We start from the raw sequence: 18,116 nt of genomic DNA on the forward strand, positions 1-18,116 counted from the left end.
CCACATCACAGAACATCGTTCTTCTCCTGAGTGTCTTATCAATCATTTATAAATGTAGAGCCTGTGTGCAGCTTGCAGGCTGGGCACAGGCAGGAAGCAAGCCGCAGAGCCCAGGGGTCAGGTTCTAACCCACATACAAGAGGCACGTGTAACTGGTAAGATGTTAAAAAGTAATTTAATGTATATAAATAACGGGGGGGTCAAAGGGTAAAATAAATAACGTAGATGGAAATTCCAGTGGTAAGAGGTGTGGTATGTATGAGGTTTTTCTTTTTCTTTCTCTTTCTGGAGTGACGCAGATGTTCTAAAATGATCATGGTGATGAATATACAACAACGTGATGATATCGTGAGCCACTGACTGCACACCATGGATGGAATGAATGTGTGTGAAGATTCTGAATTAAAAATATTTTTTAAGGACTTCCGGAGAAGATGGTGGCTTAGTAAGACGTGTGGGTCTTAGTTCCTCCTCCAGAAAAGCAACTAAAGAAACAGAAACAATACGAAACAGCTCCCAGAGTCACGACAGAGACCAAAAAGACAGTGTACCCCATTCTGGAACAGCTGAACGGGCAGGGAGAATCTGCTGCGGTGAGATACCCGAGGGGCGTGCGTTTTCCCGGCCGGGGCGGCTGGCGACTGGGGTCCCCTCCACGCACGTGGCTCCCCGGTCTGACTGGGAACGTTGGATAGCGGGGCCCTCCCGTCACGCTTGGCGTTTCGGGCCAGCTGGGTAATTAGGACCGGCACTCTCCCAAGCCGCTGCGGCCAGCGACCCCCGCCTCCACGCGTGGTTTCCCGGGCTGGCTGCCGTGCAGACAGACGAGCGCCACGAGCGCCACCTACTGGGCAGGAAAAGAAAAACAGAGCCCAGAGATTTCACAGAGAAACCTTTCAAACAGCTGGGTCCCACACCCAGGGAAATCTGATCAAATGCCCAGACACCAGCAGAAAATAATGGATGACGCTCGGAAAATTGAAGATATGGCCCAGTCAAAGGAACAAACCAATAGTTCAAATGAGATACAGGAGCTGAGACAACTAATGCTGAATATACGAACAGAAATGGAAGAACCCTTCAAAAACCAAATCAATAAATTGAGGGAGGACATGAAGAAGACATGGGCTGAACAAAAAGAAGGAATAGAAAATCTGAAAAAACAAATCACAGAACTTATGGGAGTGAAGGACAAAGAAGAAAAAATGGAAAAAACAATGGATACCTACAATGGTAGATCTAAAGAGACAGAAGCTACAATTAGTGAACTGGAGGATGGAACATCTGAATTCCAAAAAGAAACAGAAACTATAGGGAAAAGAAGGGAAAAACTTGAGCAGGGGATCAGGGAACTGAATGACAATATGAAGCGCACAAATATACGTGTTGTGGGTGTCCCGTCCCAGAAGGAGAAGAGAAGGGAAAAGGAGGAGAAAAACTAATGGAGGAAATTATCACTGAAAATTTCCCAACTCTTATGAAAGACCTAAATTTGCAGATCCAAGAAGTGCAGCGCACCCCAAAGAGAATAGACCCAAATAGGCGTTCTCCAAGACACTTACTAGTTAGAATGTCAGAGGTCAAAGAGAAAGAGAGGATCTTGAAAGCAGCAAGAGAAAAACAATCTGTCACATACAAGGGAAACCCAATAAGACTATGTGTAGATTTCTCAGCAGAAACCATGGAAGCTAGAAGACAGTGGGATGATATATTTAAATTACTAAAAGAGAAAAACTGCCAACCAAGACTCCTATATTCAGCAAAATTGTCCTTCAAAAATGAAGGAGAAATTAAAACATTTATAGACAAAAAGTCACTGAGAGAATTTGTGACCAAGAGACCAGCTCTGCAAGAAATACTAAAGGGAGCACTAAAGTCAGATACGAAAAGACAGAAGAGAGAGGTATGGAGTAAAGTGTAGAAAGAAGGAAAATCAGATATGATATATATAATACAAAAGCCAAAATGGTAGAGGAAAATATTATCCAAACAGTAATAATACTAAAAGTTAATGGACTGAATTTCCCAATCAAAAGACATAGAATGGCAGAATGGATTACAACCCAGCAATACCACTGCTAGGTATCTACTCAAAGGACTTAAGGGCAAAGACACAGACGGACATTTGCACTCCAGTGTTTATAGGAGCATTACCTACAATTGCAAAGAGATGGAAACAGCCAAAATGTTCATCAACAGACGAGTGGCTAAACAAACTGTGGCGTATACCTACGATGGAATATTATGCAGCTTTAAGACAGACTAAACTTATGAAGCATGTAGTAACATGGATGGACCTAGAGAACATTATGCTGAGTGAGTCTAGCCCAAAACTAAAGGACAAATACTGTAAGGTCCCACTGATGTGAACCGACATTCGAGAATCAGCTTGGAATATATCATTGGTAACAGAGACCAGCAGGAGTTAGAAACAGGGTAAGATAATGGGTAATTGGAGCTGAAGGGATACAGACTGTGCAAAAGGACTAGATACAAAAACTCAAAAATGGACAGCACAATAATACCTAAGTGTAATGTAACTAGGTTGGAACACTGAATGAAGCTGCACCTGAAATATGGTTTTTTGTTTGTTTGTTTGTGTGTTTGTATCTTTTGTTTTTGTTTTTTTTCTTTTTCCTTTTTATATATATATTTTATTAGTATTATTATTTTAATTCTCTTCTCTATATTAACATTCTATATCTTTTTCTGCTGTTTTGCTAGTTCTTTTCCTAAATCGATGCCAATGTACTAAGAAATGAAGATCATACATCTATGTGATGACACTAAGAATTACTGAGTGCATTTGTAGAATGGAATGATTTCTAAATGTTGTGTTAATTTCTTTTCTTTTTTTTGATTAATAAAAAAAATTTAAAAATATATTTTTTAATAATAATAACTTAACGGGAAAAAGCAGAATCAGTGCAAGCTAGGGTCTATAATCATCACTAACATTGCAATGTGCTTCCCCCAAACAGAACAAAGGCATTATGCCAAAACTACATGTCAACAGGCCAGGGGAAGAGAAAGATCAAAGTGATGGTGGAGGTATACAGAGAAGGAAGGGTTTAACAAATGAATAGGATTGCTGAATCATTAAATTGATCTCTCTTTTCATCTCCAGTATCTTAGAGCAGCTAGATGTAAAAATCTAAAATGGTGGAATTGTAACCCAGACCAAACTCTGAAATCTGTTCTACAACTAATTGCTGTGTTGTGCTTTGAAATTTATTGCTTATTTTGTATACTTGTTATTTCTCAAAAAAAAAGTCAATTGTGATAATAAAAAAAAAACATTTGTTCCTTCTAGCCTCCAATGTTCTGAAACAGCTAGAAGGAAAAATCTGCCACAATGGCATGGTAGCCCATGACAAACTCTGGGATTTGTCCTGTAACTACATGTTGAAGAGAGCTTCAAAAATCATTGCTTTTTTCTTTCTTTGCATTTTATATATGTTCTACAATAAAAAAAAGCTAAAAAAGAAAAAAAGGCAGGGAGCATGGGGGAGGGGTATGGATTCATTGTGGAAGAAAAGGAAATGTCTTCAGAAAGTTTATGGTGGCGAGGCATGTCTGTATACTCAGGTTGGATTGTATGATATGCGAATAAAACTTGAAAAATGAAAAAAATAAGTGATTTTAAAATATTATTAAAACATCTTAAAAAGCCCATAGAATAACACAAACAGTGAACCCTGATGTAAACCATGGGTTACAGGCAATGATACAACTTTGCCCGCACTCTTCCATCAACTGTGAAAACGTAGCCCATATACATGAAGGGCTAAAAATGGGGGGTGGGGGATATGGGGGCTCTCTATTTTCTGCCTGATTTTTCTGTAAACCTACAACTTCTGTTATAAAAAGAAGGTTGGGGGACCAGGGTATATGGGTGTGTGGTATACTGGAGTTCTCTGAATGGGTTTAGTATCATTTATGCAACTGTCCTGTAAGTTTAAAATTATTTCAAAGCAGAAAGTTAAGAAAAACAAACAAACCATAAGTCAATAAGAAAACCACCACAATGCCAGCCATGAATGGGCACAGGCCATGAGCACGAATTCAAAGAAGAAAAAAATACAGACCACCAATACACATGGGAAATGGGTAACTTCTCAATAACACTCACGTAGGCATATGGAATTGGCTGGCCAGGAATGGGGTTCCAGGCCTGTGTAGCCTGCCAAGTCTCCATGGGGCTCTGACACCCAGCCTGTCCCTGGCCCCAGGGTGGCGGTGGTGGGCTGCTAGTCGCTGGGACAGGGACTCTCTGAGCTAGTCATATCTCTTCTGAAAATATTTTCCAAGGAAGAAACCAGAAATGCAGACATACTGGTATCCGTGGAGAGTCTTCACGGCAGCAAAAAGCCAAAACCAAAGCAAAGAACCTGGAAATCACCTAAAGGTGCCACAGTACAGAAGCATCTGAGTAACATATGTGTCCTAGGTGACATGGGTCACCACCTCTCTGGAGAGACGTTAAAGATGCAGGACAGGCTTGTGACAATCCCCTGTGGAAGAACCTGTTCTTTCCAATGGACAGAAAGGATGCCACGACCCTCATCCACTGGACCATCCCAGGAAGGTAACCTCAGATCCAGCCCAGGGCTCCCGCCACAGCCTAGGTCTGAGTGTCCAGTGCTTTCACCCACCTTGCTCTCTCTCTCCATGTCCACCCCAAGCTCCGTTACAGGTTCTGGGGTCTCCTGTGGCCACCCCAAGCAGAGCTGGTCACCATGCAGCCACCGTCCACTCTGCAGGTCTCGGGGCTGTGCACAGCCTGACTGCCGTGGCTGCACAGCAGGAAGGTAACTGGGTTATTTTGCTTTTAGGGATTGATTCCGTTTCACTGCCAGCCCCCTGGGGTGAGTGGTTGGATGACCCCAAATACCAGTCTGTCATCCTGGCCCAGGAAACCATGCCGAGTGACCAAGGGGTCACCAGGCAGAGGAAGTGGCCAGGAGCAGCACTGGCTCTGCTCAGAAGCCAAGACCCCAGCAGCTTGTCCACCTGCCTGGCCCTGCTCCAGTCACCTGGTCAGCATGGATGCCAAGGCCATTGGGAGCTGCTGGCTGTGGGCCCCAACCTGCAATCTGGGTTTCTGACTGCTCAGCCCCACAGCGGGATGTCACTGCTCCATCCAGAGGCCTGGGGTGGCCAGAGAGCAGGCAGCTCAGTCCCAGCCACTGGCCTCACCCTTCCCATCCCCAGGTGTCAAGCTCCCCACTGTGGCCCTCCCATCTGCCTCATGCTGCCCCCCACGACCTCCCCTCCCATCTGAACCCCCTACAGTCCTCCCCCCTATTTGTACCCCCCATGACTCCCCTTCCCCTACCTGCACCCCCCACGGCCCACCCCTGTCTGCATCCCACACAATTCCCCTTCCCCATCCATACCCCCATGACCTCCCCGCCTGCCTCACCATCCCTCTCAGACCCTCAGAACAATGGCAGAGCAGCTGCTCCCAGAAGAGGCAGAGCTGCCAGGGGCAAGTGAGCCCCTGCCCCAGCCCCATTTCCCCACAGAGTGATCCTGAACAGTAACGCACCCCCCATGCCCTGTGACTCCTTCCTCACACATAATACTCGATGTGTATGTGCCCCTGGTGGGGTCTGGAAGGTTCTGGAGGGGCACATACCCCTGCAGCACTCAACACTCTTGTGCCCCTAGGCACCCCCACCCTGGACTACGTTTCCTCTAGACCAGGAGCAGAGATGCACCCTGAGGTCTCAGACGCATCCTTTGTCAGGCCAAGGGGACTTCAGAGACAAAAACATAAGAGCAAATGTGGTTTGTTGGTCAGATTAAAGGGGGTAATACAGGAGTGCAGCAGGAGGTGTTTGGGAGGGGGTAGCTGCAAAACAGCCAGAGACTCAGCTGAGGCAGAGGGCTGGTTCCCCACCTCAATTCTTTAAAAGGCCAATGCAGAGCACACCTGGGCCCAGGTATGGGGTGGGTGCTCAAAACCCAGGAGCACCGCTGCCACAACAGAAGCTCTATGCCAAGGCCCAAAGCTCATTGCAGTCATTTTCCCTCCATGTCACCTGCTGATGCTCTGGGGGAGCCCCTGGGGGGGTGGGGGGAGCCAGGCCAGGCTGCCCAGGGTCCCAGACTAAGATTTGAACCCACAGGCCCCCATGTGCTCACCCCCAGAGCTGGGCTTGTCCTGGCCCCTCCCTCCACAGGTCCCATGAGGTTCCCCCTGCACCTACCAGGGACTCCCCAATAAGTATTAGCACAGCTGCCATCAGTGCCCTGCCCTGCAGCTGGTGGTTCTGGAAATGATGTATCAGCCTGCACCCTTCAAAATCACCCTTTTTAGGTCAAAAAGGGTTGAATGGCTGTGGTTCACATAGTTCAATCTCACTCGTGTATACAGCACTCTACAGTTTAGAAGACACTCTCACACACATGGTCCTTTCTTACTTTTGTAATATATATTTATTCAACTTCGTATTTTGAAATACATTCAAATGTCCAGGATAGTCACAAAAATAATACAAACCTCATACAGAGAACTCCAGTACTCTACCCCCCCATACCCAGAGCCACCATTTGCTGTCACATTCTGCACATCTGTCAATTTATCAATCCATCCATCCACCTGCCCACCTATCTTTATCAATCCACTTTCTGCACACTTAATGTGTGTAGCCTGTAACATCATGCTCCTTGAACACTTCAGGCTGCCATGCTTATTTTCTGCTAACAGGATATTCACTTGTGTAACGGCCTCATGTACAGTTATCAAGGTGGAGAAATTTAATACTGATACACACTGAGAGTTTATCTTCCAATGTTCCGTGTGTCCCAGTGATGTCCCCTTGAGCCTTTCCTCCCATGGTCCTGCCCCGACCAGAAGAGCCGAGTCACAGGCGCACAGTGTCCAGGGCACTGGGGGGGGCCCCTAGACGCAGCCACCGCAGCCACCCCCAACCGCACCCTGACCAAGGAACCTCAGCTCTCACTGGGGCACCATCTCGATGGCAGCACGTCTTTGGGCACTGCCTGGGTCCCTTAGCAAGCAGGGAGAGGAGGAAGCCAGGACCCTCCCCTTCACTGGAGGCAAAGCCGAGGGTGACTCACCTGCACAGCTCTCAGGGGGGCCATAAAGGAGCTGGAGGGGTGCTCCATGCCACGCTGGGGCTCTGTATCAAGACCTGAAGGGAGTTGGCACAGGGAGGGGCAGGGAGGCGTCCTCTGGGCAGCTGGCACAGGACAGAAACAAAGGGCAGGCAAAGGAGAGGAGGCTAGGGAAGGGGCGGGAGCCATCTAGTCTCTGAAGCCGGCACATGGGGTCCAGGGTGCACCTCTGATCACTCCAAGTCACATGGGATGGGGGGGGGGCAGGGGCAGTGCCACAAGGGCAAAGACCAGGGCACAGCAAATCCAGGGTCTCCCCAAATCCCAGCCCGGGTGCTGGGGCGGGAGAGCCACTGGCTGCCACCCAGTTCACAGTGTCCTCGCGGGGGTCATTGCAGGCAGGGAGAGGCCCTGGATGGCAGGGCCCAGGACGAGGGAGGAAATGCTCATGAGCTCAAAACGGGATAAGGGGAGGGGGTCCCGGGCAGGGAGGGGAGACTCATGTTGGCTGCAGGTTTACCCCACAGAGACCTCACCACTACCATCCCCAGGCATGCAAAAGGGGGAGTCACTCGTTCTCCCCATTTTATGAATGACCAGGGACCATGATGCATCCCTTCTCGAGGGGACCCCTGTACCCCTGGGAATGCTGCCCCACCCTTCTCAGGGAAGGCATCTGAGTCCTGCACAGAGCTGGCTTTCACTTGCTCAGAATCAGGGCACAAGAGGATTCACGTCCCCTAAGCTTCTTCACAGACAGCTCCTGGAGCATAAAGCATTTGGCACTGAGGGTGGGGGCCCAATAACTGGTAGCCAAGCCTGAGCTCTGGCTTCAAATTCAGGATTTCCCTAGCTTGGCTGCACACAGACCCCCTGGTGGTTCAGGGCATGTCTGGGAAAGCTGAGGGACTCTGACATGGCACGGCTGCTGTTCCCACCCCAGGCCCAATGGTGCCCATTGCCAGCTGCATCCCATGGGAAGAGTATTGCCTGCCCATGCCTTCTCACCCTTGCCCCCCTCCTTGGCCCCCTCACTGGCCTGGCCACGTGAGGGGCCCGTCACCCCACCCAACACCCCACCGATGCTACCCCAACCTTGGCATCTGCTTTGGAGTTCGTAAGCTTTGGGAAACAGTGCTCCAGGCATAAAATCAGATTGCCTGCCTGGCTCACATTTCAAGTTCAAAGTGAGTCCTACTAGCTCCCCCATTTACAGAAGAGGATCCTGAAGCATACAAAGGGCAAGGTAGCCCCAAAGGTCACACAGCAAGGGTGGGCTTCAAGGCCTCAAGAAAGGATTGAGGAAATAGCCCTGGCCTTACAAAAAGGTGATCCAAATTTTGGGTTTGCCTGGCTGCGCAACTACTCACTGCCACAAGGAGTATGGATCCTCTGGAGCTAGATATTGCTTCCTACATCACCTCCAGTCCCCACAAGGCACCACCTCCAGTGCCACCCATTTCCTGCATGTCCTTCTGCCCCATGGGCCCTTCCCCTAGTGGAGGCCACCTCCCAAGCCCTGAAGGTGAGGCCACCATTCGTTCCTCTCCAGGTACATGGGACCTCACCCATTCCTTCAAGGTCCACAAGAGGACAAATGACCCCTGTATCTCCTGGGACCTCCCTCCTGACACCCAGCCCTGGACAGCCTCCCCAGGGTGCTGCCAGCCCTTCCAGGCAACCTCTGACAGTTCCCTGGATAGGTGCCCATGCAAAGTCCCTGTCTACCAGGACCCCACAGGTCAGCTGCACTGGCAGCGTCCCACAGGAGTTCATGCTTCATTTGTCACCTGGCTCTTCTGTTATCAGCCACCACCTCTGGTTTTCTTAAACCATAACCCCACAGCCAGGAAGCCATGTTCTCCAGATAATTTACATTGCCAGGGTAAAAAACCACACATGCAAATGGACCACTGCAGCCTGGAAAGCAAGGCAGGTTGGCAGTGGGGACACACGGGTGGTTTCATTTCAGTAAAAAGCCACCCTTAACCAGGAAAGGAGAGGGACAAAAATTGGAGGGTGGGGAGCCCATTTCTTATATATTCTTTGTTTTTTGGGGGTGGTCTTCTCTTTTGGTGAAATCTGAAACTCCACCTGGGTCCTGTTCACTGCCCCACCACTGCCTCCCACACGTGTTATGTGGGACTGCGTCTGCCCCCACCATGCCAGTTTGAATCTGTCATGGACCCCAGAAAAGCTCATTCAATACTTCTGGGTGGGAATTTTTAAATTGTTTCCATAGAGATGTGACCCACCCAATTGTGGGTGGTAATTTTTGATTAGATGGTTTCCATAGTGATGTGTCTTCACCCATTCAAAGTGAGGTTGTTTACTGGAGCCCTTTAAGAGGGCATGATTTTTTTTTAACATGGGCAGGCACTGGGAAATGAATCTGGGTCTCTGGCATGGCAGGTGAGAACTCTGCCACTGAGCCACCATGGCCCACCTGGGAATGATTTTTGAAAAAGCTTTAGAGCCCATGCAGCCTGGGACCTTTGGAGATGAAGAAGGAAAATGCCCCCAGGGGAGCTTCATGAAACATGAAGCCTGGAGAGAAAGCTAGCAGATGTTGCCATGTGCCTTTCCAGCTGAGGGAGAAACCCTGAATGACATCGGCCTTCTTGAACCAAGATATCTTTGCCTGGATGCCTTAGATTGGACATTTCTATAGACTTGCTTTAACTAGGACATTTCCACAGCCTTAGAACATGCAAACATATAACTTATTAAATTCCCCTCTTTAAAAGCCATTCCATTTCCGGTATATTGCATTCTGGCAACTAGTAAACTAGAACATCCCCCGAACAACAAAACTTCCTCAAGCACAAAATCTCTTTCGCACTCCACCCAATATCCCTTTGCTGGACCTTTAGAACCAACTCCAGAAATTTTCCAGAAATCTATCCTGGTGGCAAACCTTTGACTTGCTTCTCAGAAGTTTCTGGGTTTCTTCTGAAGTCAAACTAAAACTTTTAGATAATGCTCATCTATCCTTTCCCAAGCCACCTGCCCATGGAACACTTTACCCTCACCCAAGTTGCAGGCAGGGGAAGAGAGAAGCTGCCAGCAGCCCGCAGCACCCACGAGATAATGGCATGGTCAGTGAAGCCTGCGGACAAGTGTCCAGGCTGCGCCAATGGCCAAGCAGGGAAACACTTCTGTAAAAAATGTCTGTGACCCAAGCAGTCACATTCTCATGCAAAGCAGGGCCTCCTTGTCCCATCCCTTTAGCATCTTCGATGAGCTTTTTCTGGCTCTTGACATCACACCCCAGCGGGGCATCTGGAGGGAAGGCAGAAAGACGAAAGCTCAGCGCCAAAGCACCCATGCCAGGCTCTGCTCACACACCTGCCAGAGCCAGCCTCCTGTGTGGTGACAAAATGGTTTTCATGTGCCACTTGGCTTCTCCAATGCGAACAATCTGGAACACTGACAAGAGTTCTTAGGAGGCCATAGGAGGGTGGCACCATGCGTCTGGATCACCAGGACACCCGGACACCACCCTCCTTGGCTGGTGAGGCTGGGAGCCATGGGGTTGGCACCTCCTTCCCAGAAGCTCCAGCTGGAACAGTTCCCCACAGGAGCAGCAGGACCTGCCATCCACCAGCCCTCAGGTGCACTGGGTTTGGGGCCCAAAGATGCCTGCTCAGATCTTGGGACACCTCCTTGGGGGTCTTCCCACTCAGTCTCTGACCCCATGCCCAGCAAGCTCTGCGAGTGTTCTGGAACCCACAGCTGCTAAGTCCCAGGGCTGGAGATGCACCATTAACATCTGCAGAAAGGACACAGTGTCCTAAAGGGCTTGACCAGGTGGGTCTGTCCCTGGGCTCAGTGGCTCCAGCCACAGGGGTGTGGGGGACCCAGAAAGGGGTCCGAGCTCCAGGTCAGCCATGGTCCCTGATCCTGGGGTTGGAAGAACCCATGCCCTCGATGCACTGTCCCTATGGCAGCCCTGCTCCTCCCAGGGTGTGGGGGGATCCTCAGCACAGCGGGGGCCAGTCCATTTGCCCTGCCTATGGGCCGTGTGCACCTCCCATGTAGCCAAGCATGCACATGGCACTTTCCATTTCTGTAGCTCCCAGGGCGGGATGGCCCTGTGCCCCCAGCTCACCAACGTGGAAAGGAGGTGCAGAGCAGCCCAGCCCCAGGACCTTGGGGATGCCTGGGCAAGCTCCTTCTGGAACCCCAGGCTGCTCCAGCTATGACTCCAGGAGGCTGCTCCTGCCTACTCCCCACTTTTGGCCATACCCCGATTCTAGAACTGACACATGAGGAGGCCTCATAGGGCCCCTGCACTAGGTCCTCTATGGAGAGGGGACCACACAGGCCCTACTGCACCATTCACAACTCAGGGAGCCATGGGTATCTCCCACTCCTTCCCCATATGTCCACTGGGTGAGGCCACTGTGCAAGGATGGAGGCCACACCTGCACCCAGCCTGTACCCTCCCTTTCCAGAGCAGGCAGAACCACCAGCTTCACCAACGGATGGTGGCAACACATGCCAGACCCAGGCCCACCCCCAAACCTGTGCTCACCCCTCTGTGGCAGCACCGCTCAGAAGTAGCTCAACCACAAAAAAAGAATAGAAACATCCCACAAGGGAGGGGGTGGCAAAAAGATCCAAGTGACGAACTGCAGACACTAAAACTTATGTTTTTGAAGCATAATGACCACAGAAAAATAAATGTGCCTCTGCTGGTTTGAAACTATTAAATACCCCAGAAAACCCATGTTCAAATCCTGATTCAATCTTGCGTGTGCAGCTATGTTTCTTCTAAAAGATTTCATACTGTAGGGTGAAAGCCTTTGATTAGATTGTTTCCCTAGAGACCGACCCACCCACAGCAGACACAACATTTTGATTAGATTATCTCCATGGATACATGACACACTCAATTGTGGGTATGGATTTTTGATTAGCTGGAGATGTGACTCCACCCTTTCAAGGAGAGCCTTGATTAATTTACTAGAGTCCCTTAAAAGCAGAAACCTCAGATGTAGATGCTTCAAGAATAGCTGCTTCAGAGCCAACAGAGAGAGTAGAGGCCAAGACACAGATATTTGGAGACACAGAGCCCTGCAGACATCACCATGTATGTGCCTTCCCAGGAGATGCTAAGCAACCCAGAACCCAGAGTTGTGTCACAGAGGAGATAAGTGAAGGCCCACAGATGCTTAGAGAGGAAACCACTGACATCAGAACTTGGAAACAATGGAACAGGGAACAAGGACCAGCAGATGCCAGCCACATGCCTTCCTATGTGACAGACATCGGCCTCTCTTGAGTCAAGGTTTCTTTCTCTGGATGCCTTCATTTGGATACTTTTATGGCCTTAGGACTGTAAACGTGAAATTTAATAAATCCCCTTTATAAAAGCCATTCCATTTCTGGTATATTGCATTCCAGCAGCTTTAACAAACCAAAACAGCAACTACGGTACAATTTGTAAGTTTATCTACACAGATAGGTACACACAACAGCAGAGAGGGGCAGGCACAGAAATACTGAGCGAGCATCTCCAGGTTTTCCCTTAGTCTCTCAATACACCAAGCAAGACTGGCTACTTTATCTGAAGTCCCAATGCAAAGTAAAAATGCAGAGCATGAGGCCAAGGGGGCCCTCCTGAGTGTGGAGTCTGCATGACTGCACAATTTTCATGCCTGTGAAGCAGCTCTGAGGCCAAGCTTGCACCTGCCTCTGGGCCGCCTTGCATGCTGTTTCTTCTCACTGGAAGGGCATTTAATATCATTTTCTTTTTCTCCTTCCTTTTAGTCCTGTGGGACTCAGCTTACATGGTGGCACCTTTGAGAATCCTCTGACCTTCCGTCTCAGGCTGACAGAACACCTCCCCCACCTCTGCCACATTTTTCTCCATCTCGGTCCTGTTTCTATCCATCTTATTTTTATCTCCAAATCATTTGCTGGTTTCCTGTCTAACACTTGACCCCAGCTAGATTGTGAGGGACAGGGGAACATTGGGTGTCCTGAACGACTTTGTTCTTGGCTCCCAGCACACAAGAGGCTCGTGGGCACTATGAGTGATACTGCGAAACTGACATGCTCCATCATCTTCAAATTTGCAAGAGTGAAGTTTTCTTTTGCTTTTTTGGCAAGGGTAGGCTCCAGGAATCAAATCCAGGTCTGCCATTGCACCACTGATGCAGCACCCTGAAGTTCTCTTTCTAAAGAAATATCTGCTCCCAAATCCTGGCACTGCTTCCTCCCCTCTGCCCTGAGGCCTGTTTGTGGTGGCAGCTTCCCAACATTGTGAGCTGTGGGGACCTGCACCAGCCTCTGTACCTCCCTCCCCCTACCCGGGACCCTCATCTCTTCCCTGCCAGGACTGGGGCACACACCCTGTGGAACATGCTGGAATTCAGGTCCTTCTTCCAAACAGGGTGGGCAGGAAGGTGGGAAACCAAATCCAAGAAGGTAGAAGGTGAAGTCCAAGCTAAGCAAGATGCTTGCTGAGCTGAGCTGAGCTGTCCCTGCTCCAGGAGGGAGGGGAGCCCTGGGCAGGTGGGGGCAGGGGCCCCAGGCACCAGCCAGACCAGCAGACCCCACCTTTTAGAACCTCCTCTCCCACCTCTAAGGTGACCTCAGGTTAGTCCCTTAGCCCCTGTTTTCCCCTCAGTAAAATGAGAGACTGACCCAACCCCATGAGGCCACAGTATCATGAGAGCCTAAAACATGCCCTTTCCCTACTTAATTCACAGTCCCAGGATCAGCAAAGCATTCCAGGGTGACTCACCTGGAGCTCCTTGACCCTAGCCCAACACCTTTCTCAAGATCACCTTCAAGGTCAGTGGATGGCAAATGGCAAAAGGCACCTAGAAATGACTGAAGAGCTGGTCTCCCAAGACACTTGCCCTTTCTAAGACACTGAATAATCTGCTGACTTGTATTGTCTGACCTACCCCACACTCCCTATCCCACGAGCTCCAGAGAGCAGAAGTTTTGTCTGTGCTGCTCACAGCAGGATCCCCAGTACCTAGGAAATGCTTACTGGCATACAGGAGGTGCTCAATAAATGACTGTTGAATGAATGAATGGGTGAGTGAATGAATGAAAGCACCACGGTCCAGTGGTCTCTAAGGCAAGCCCTGCTCTGAGCAGCTAGAGCCCCCTATATAAGAGCTGTGAGGAGAGGGCTGTCCACATTCCCCCACCCCCTTTCAAATTGCACATGTCCTCTTGGTGATGTTCCAACTGTACGGGGCCATCCTGCCTTGGGGAGACCTCCCCCAAGACCCTGCAGGAGGTGGCACACACCTAACTGGCCCCTGGTAGAACAGCCAGGTCTCCAGTGAAGATGCTCTGTAATCACTCTCCAATCTTCAGAAAACAGGTGGTCAGACAGACAGATAAAATGATAGAATGATATAATATATGGGGCAAGAAGCTAAGAGTTGGTAAATCTGAGTATATGAGCGGGGGGTACACTGGAGCTCTGTGTATCGTTTCTGTAACTTTCCTTATGTTGGAAATTATTTCAAAATAAAAGGTGTTTCATTCTGGGAAAGAGAAAGTGCAGATACAGTCCTGGAAAATCCTTGCCCACAGCAGAGCCCTGCCAGGGAGCAGAGGGGAGACCCCCACCCTGGCCTGCCCCCACCACAGCCACTCGCTCAGCACCCGGCCATGTGGCCCCAGGTGCTACGTGCCAAGCACCTAGTAGGAGAGGGAGGAAACACCTCTCCCTGGGCAGGAACCCCAGGAAAATGCTTCTAGGGGATGGCTCACTTCTGAGCCCACCAGGGGAATCCGTCCCAGCCCTGGGGAGCACTCTGGCCAGGGGCTCCTGTGTTGGAGGCCCCCATTGTCCCTCTCCTGCCCCCTCCTCCCTGTCCCCAACCCTACCACTGCTGGCCTGGCCCCATCACACTCCATATAACAGTGGAGGATGTGTTGCAGGGCAACAGCTACCTCGCTGCACCCACTGGCCAGGATGAATCGGCCCAGTGGCCAGTACCCTTTGGGGGACTTTGTGCATCCCCCAGGACAGGCTACCTCCTGGATGTGGGTACTTCCCCACAGAGGTTGCCCCAAACCTGATACAGAAATAAAGATCCCCCAACATGCTTCGGAGGAGAGGGGATGCTCATTAAACAATAATAGTAAGAGTTGATAAAGAAGCAAGTGCTGGAAAGTAAAGGAGAGAGAATAAAAAGCTGGAAAATATCCGAAGACCTCGCCCCTCCTGTACAAAGAGTGTGTGGCAGGTGGGGGGGGGGTGGGAGAACCCACCGTAACTTCATGCATCTATGCATGGCTGGAATGGGCAACAATGATCAAAGCAGACCTGCAGTTCTGTATCAATATGGAAAGTGTTTATGAGAAAGCAGAAAAGGAGACAACGAAGCCAATGCACATGGCTCGTGGCCAGAGGCAGGAAAGAAAGACACGTCCACCAGGGGTGAAGGGCGGTGGAGTTGCTTTTTTCTCATCACATCCTCCAATGCTTTTTATCTCTTTTAGGAATAAAAATAGCTTTTGTGCCACAGCTGATGGTGGTGAGCATCTATACACAGCACTGTGGTGGCAGGTCCATGTACTGGACATCATCGGGCTCCCTGGGGCTGGGGAGCATGTCAGGAACATTTGCCTAGCAGGCAGCAGAGCCCAGATTTGAACATGAATCCTGACCTGTATGCTGCCCAAGGACCACTGGGCCTATGATTCTCAAAGCCTTCACCGACCAAGCAGGTGCTTTCAAATGGACCCACCAACTCCCTAAGGGGTATCTAAGCTGGCGGGCCCCCCACCTGCATCTTATCTCACCTGCCTTACATGTCTTGCCATTGTCCTAGAGCTGCATGCCAGTGGGGCAGGCACAAGCATAGAAAGGTGCCTGCGAGGACAGCAGGCACAGGTGGGAGCAACTGCCGTTGTCTTCCTTACACTGTGTGTGGATTGTGGAAGCCAGGGTGGCATGAGAGAACATTCCAGAACAGGGCCTGCCACCACCACCACCAGCTACCACTCACCACTTGATTCCAAATGAGCCAGCATCCCACCTCCTGGTCCCAAGACATGAAAGCCCCCAGTGTGTACCCTTGACCAAAGCCCTCCTCACTTGGCACCACAAGCCCCCCCACCCATCCTGCATCACGGCTGACTACCCTCCATGCTGGGCCTTCAGCCTCACCAGCTGATCTACAATTTCTTCAAAACCCACTGGGAACTTCCTGGCCACAGCTCAGATAGGGCTGACCTGGGTTCCCACTTTTTCTGGAATGGGCACTTGCCCTGCACCGGGACTCCCCCTCCAAGAACTAGATAACCCACTTTTTCTTCAAGGCTCCTTGAAGGACACCTCTTCTAGGAAGCCATCCTACGAGCACCAGCAGGGTCTCAGGAATGCCCTGTGCAGTGAGGACAGGTAAGTGCCTAGAGCATAGGCCAGTCTTGTCTCTGTGACACAACTGAACCCTGTGGGTTCAGGACAGGGACCAATGAACCCACCCAGGCACTGGGCAGAGCCTCTTGGGGTACCAAGTGTGCTGTTCATTTCCCCACACCCTTCCACAATGAGTACATGACTGTATGGCACAGACGCTCCACCCAGGGCCAGACAATGTGTTACTACCTCTGAAAGGGGAAGGGCCCTGGGTGTCCACTAGGTGGTGCCCCTCTCCTCCCAAAGCCCCCACCCCTAAACTCACTCAGGCTTGTGGGCTGCCCAAATGCAGCGGGGGAATAACCACACTGCCCTCTCCAGGAAACAATGACAGGGAACCTGCCTACCCCTCTGCCCTGTGCTAAGCAAAGCTGTCACCCCCAAACCCTCACTTAAATTCAGAGTTCAAACCTTCTATAACAGCTTTGCCAGGAACTCCCGTTCCTTGTCACTGTGGAAGTGGGTGTGCCCAGGGTTCTGGTACCCAGCCCACTGTGGTAGGAGCTCTGAAAGGCTGAGTTCCAAGCCTTTTACCATCAGGTACCCCGCCACCACCTTAGAGGGTGCCCAGCCTGAGAACCATAACTTACAGCATCTTTCTCATCAGTGAGCACATAACCTCCATGAGGCCTCTAACTGGACAACCTTTGCCAATATCCCCTCACCATCTCGGAGGGGCCCAGGGGTGCAGCAGCCACCTGCCCACCCCCAGGCCCTGTGCACCCCTCCACTCATGTAAGCACCCCCTTGGCTCCACCACTGTGCAGGGTGTCCCCCCACCCCTAGAGCCAGGCCCAGAGTCTGGGGCTGGGTTCTCCTGCATTAGGGGGCTCAGAAAGCACCTGCTGCAGGAGCACAGGTGGGAGGTGAGTGCAGCCCACCCAGGGGTCTGGGCGGCAGTGGAAGGGCACTCACCGTAGGGCTGCCATTCCTGGCTGAGCACTTGGATGTCCCTGGGCAAGCAGAACGTGCTCAGCACCTCCCTCCTCTTCTCCCTGCTCCATTTGTTGCAGGTGTGGATGGAGCAGGTCTGCCAGTCTGTCCAGTAGAGAGTGTCCCTGGACAGCATCAGGGTGAATGGGTGGGTCAGGCTACCCTCCACCACCTTCTGCCTGCAGGGGGGTGATGATATCGAGGGACCGTCAGCAGCTGCCAGTGCCCCTGGCCCCCGAGGCAGGGCATCTTGGAGGCCGCCCATGTGGGGAGTTCTGAAAGCATCCAGCCGCCCCATGGATCAGTCTGCACTAAATGGGATAAAAGCAGCTGCAAAAGAGGAAAGCAAGACTTGGGAGAGGATTCTGGGAGCCCCGGGCCCCCATTTAGAACCCAAGACCTCTCCCAGTGCATGGAAAATGAGGCTGTCCCCTGCAAACACAGCTGCCCTCATTCCGATTGCAGCAGGAATGCACACCCATCTCCTCCCTGGGCAGCCTGTCCCGGGAGCTGGGGCTTGCGGCCAAGGTCTTCGGAGGAGGGAGGGGCAGGCAGAGCTGCAGGGAGGACATGGAGGTGACAGTGGGTACGCCTGCCCTGGCCTGAGCTTTTCACAACTTAGCACGAGCTGGACTGAATGGACCTGCTTACCTTTATGCTGTCCGGAACACACTATTTGCCGAGTAAATTAAAC

General features: G+C 50.8%; 1 pseudogene across 1 annotated transcript in view; it reads right to left on the minus strand.

Moving 5' to 3' along the window:
• Positions 1–17,720, minus strand: part of LOC143686717 (low-density lipoprotein receptor-related protein 5-like) — a 58,560-nt pseudogene extending 40,840 nt beyond the window's left edge. The window contains exon 1 of the transcript XR_013177270.1: positions 17,405–17,720. The product of XR_013177270.1 is annotated as a low-density lipoprotein receptor-related protein 5-like (transcript). The remainder of the gene's footprint in view (positions 1–17,404) is intronic.
• Between the last annotated feature and the right edge of the window lie 396 nt (positions 17,721–18,116).

This window comes from Tamandua tetradactyla, chromosome 6, assembly GCF_023851605.1.
Source record: "Tamandua tetradactyla isolate mTamTet1 chromosome 6, mTamTet1.pri, whole genome shotgun sequence".
NCBI lineage: Eukaryota > Metazoa > Chordata > Mammalia > Pilosa > Myrmecophagidae > Tamandua > Tamandua tetradactyla.